Here is a 3,108-nt window from a genome sequence, read left to right as displayed (position 1 = left end):
TTTTCATGCTTCCTCTCCATGGTTACAGAAGAAGATCCTTGAGCCTTAAACACAATGTGGTCCTTATTCAATTGAAGGACTAACTCTCCTCTGTCCACATCAATCATAGCTCTTGCTGTGGCTAGAAAGGGTCTTTGAAGAACGGATGATTGACGGTTTAGAATTCACAATAAATTCTCGTTGCAAGTATAGTTCTAAACCAAGCAATCAACCTTTCTTACAAACATTTTGGTTGTCACAAGTAACAAACCCCTTTGAAATTGATAACCGAAGTATTTAAACCTCGGGTCGTCTTCTCAAGGAATTGTAGGGAAGTATGTTCTTATTATTGGTTATGAGTTTTGTAAATTGGGGGTTTTAAAAGTAAGGAACAAGTAAATTAAATGACAAATAAAATAAATAAATAACTATAAAATAAACTCTTGGTAAGGTATGACAATTCGGAAGTCCTATCCTAGTTATCCTTATCAATGGTGATGATAATTGAGTTTAATCCCACTTAGTTAACCTTTACTAAACAAAGGAAAGTCAAGTGGACTAATCAATTTGATCCTCAGGTCCTAGTCGATTCCTAAGGAGAGACTAGAGTTATTGGAATTCGATTCCATTAGCAAAAATAACAATTATCAATCGCGATGAGTTTAATAACTCAAGAGTTACCATTTACTTAACCAAAGCCAAAAGGAGAAAAATAAACTTACTCGAATAAAAATGTCTTCAGATTGGAAGCAATAGTAACATAAATATAAAAGAAAGCAATCATAAACTGAAATACCTCAAATAACATTAATTAAGAGAATCATATGTAACATGGAAGAATTCATAAATTAAATTGAGAAAATAATAAAAGGGAATATTGAACCTGATAAAGAGTTGGAATACTTAACTTGAAATAATAAGAAATCCTAATCCTAAAACATAAGAGAGAGGAGAGAACCTCTCTCTCTAAAAACTACATCTAAACCATAAAAAGTGAATAATTGAAGACTTCCCTCTGAATGGATGCATTCCCCCACTTTATAACCTCTAATCTGTGCTTTCTGGACTTGGATCTGGGCCAAAAAGGCTTCAAAAATCGCTGGGAGCATTTTCTGCAGTTTCTGGTGCGTTGCGTCTGTCACGCGTCCGCGTGGATCACGCGGTCGCGTCATCTGGAGTTTTCCTTGTGACGCGTTCGCTTCGGTCATGCATCCGCGTCATCTGTGTTCTGCTTAAGGCGCACGTCCGCGTCAGTCATGCATTCGCATCGTTGCCTTTTCGCGCTGGGCATGCGGCCGCGTCGTCCATGCGTTCGCATCGCTGCCAGTTTCTTCAAAAACTCCATTTTGTGCTTTCCTTCTATTTTTGTATGTTTCCTTTCAATCCTTTAACTCATTCCTACCTTAAAGGATCTGAAACTTCTCAACACACAAGTCACGGCATCGAATGGTAATAAAGGGTAATTAAAATAAATAATTTCAAAGCATAGGAAACATGTATTTTACATATATCACATAATAAGGAAGGGAAAGTAAAACCATGCAATTTACATGAATAAGTGTGTGAAGGATTGAATAAATCTCTTGAATTGAGCACAATATATGTCATAAAATATGGGTGTATCAGTCTTCCAAGGATTATGGATTCATCTTCATCCTTTCCAGTGTCTAGGATTATGAAATCAGCAGGGATGTAAAAGCCTTCAACCTTTACTAAGACATCCTCTACGAGTCCATAAGCCTGTTTTCTTGAATTTTTTGCCATCTCTAGTGAGATTCTTGCAGCTTGTACCTCAAAGATCCCTAGTTTCTCCATTACAGAGAGTGGCATGAGGTTTATACTTGAACCAAGGTCACACAGAGCCTTCTTAAAGGTCATGGTGCCTATGATGCAAGGTATTAAGAACTTTCCGGGATTCGGTTTCTTCTGAGGTAATTTCTGTTGAACCAAAGCATTCAGTTCATTAATGAGCAATGGAGGTTCATCCTCCCAAGTCTTATTACCAAATAACTTGGCATTCAGCTTCATGATTGCTCCTAGATATTGAGCAACTTGCTCTTCAATAATATCTTCATCCTCTTCAGAGGAAGAATACTCATCAGAGCTCATGAATAGCAACAGTAAGTTCAGTAGAATCTCTATGGTCTCTATATGAGCCTTAGATTCCTTTGGTTCCTCATTGGGGAACTTCTTAATGGCCAGTGGAAATCACTGTCTTTCCCTCCTCTACAGGTTCGGCCATGTTGGACGTGTTTATGGCCTTGCACTCTCTTTTTGGATTCTCTTCTGTATTGCTTGGGAGAATACTAGGAGGAGTTTCAGTCACTCTTTTACTTAGTTGACCCACTTGTGTCTCCAAATTTCTGATGGATGACCTTGTTTCAGTCATGAAACTGAGAGTGGTCTTAGATAAATCAGAGACTATGGTTGCTAAGTCAGAGTGGCTCTGCTTAGAATTCTCTGTCTGTTGCTCAGAAGATGATGGAAAAGGCTTGCTATTGCCAAACCTATTTCTCCCACCATTATTATTGAAGCCTTGATTAGGCTTTTGTTGATCCTTCCATGAGAAATTAGGATGATTCCTCCATGAAGGATTATAGGTGTTTCTATAGGATTCTCCCATGTAATTTACCTCTTCCATTGTAGGATTCTCAGGGTCATAGGCTTTGAAGAACTGAAGATTGATGGTTTAGAGGTTATGGTAAACTCTCGTTGTGAGTATAGTTACTAAACCAAGCAATCAACCTTTCTTACAAATGTTTTGGTTGTCATAAGTAACAAACCCCTTAAAAATTGATAACCGAAGTATTCAAACCTCGGGTCGTCTTCTCAAGGAACTGCAGGGAAGTATGTTCTTATTATTGGTTATGAGGATTGTAAAATTGGGGTTTCAAGAATGAGGAACAAGTAATTTAATGACGAGTAAATTAAATGGCAATTAAAAATAGATAAATAACTGTAAATAAACTTTTGGCAAGGTATGAGAAATTAGAGGTCCTATCCTAGCTATCCTATTCAATGATGATGATGGTTGAATCTTAATTCCACTTTGTTAACCTTTACTAAGATAAAGGAAGGTCAAGGGATTAATTGGTTTGATCTTCGAATCCTATTTATTTCCTAAGAAAA

This window comes from Arachis ipaensis, chromosome B02 (assembly GCF_000816755.2).
Source record: "Arachis ipaensis cultivar K30076 chromosome B02, Araip1.1, whole genome shotgun sequence".
In the NCBI taxonomy this organism is placed as follows: Eukaryota; Viridiplantae; Streptophyta; class Magnoliopsida; order Fabales; family Fabaceae; genus Arachis; species Arachis ipaensis.
The sequence above is the reverse complement of the archived record's forward strand: the minus strand, read 5'-3'. Positions refer to the sequence as shown.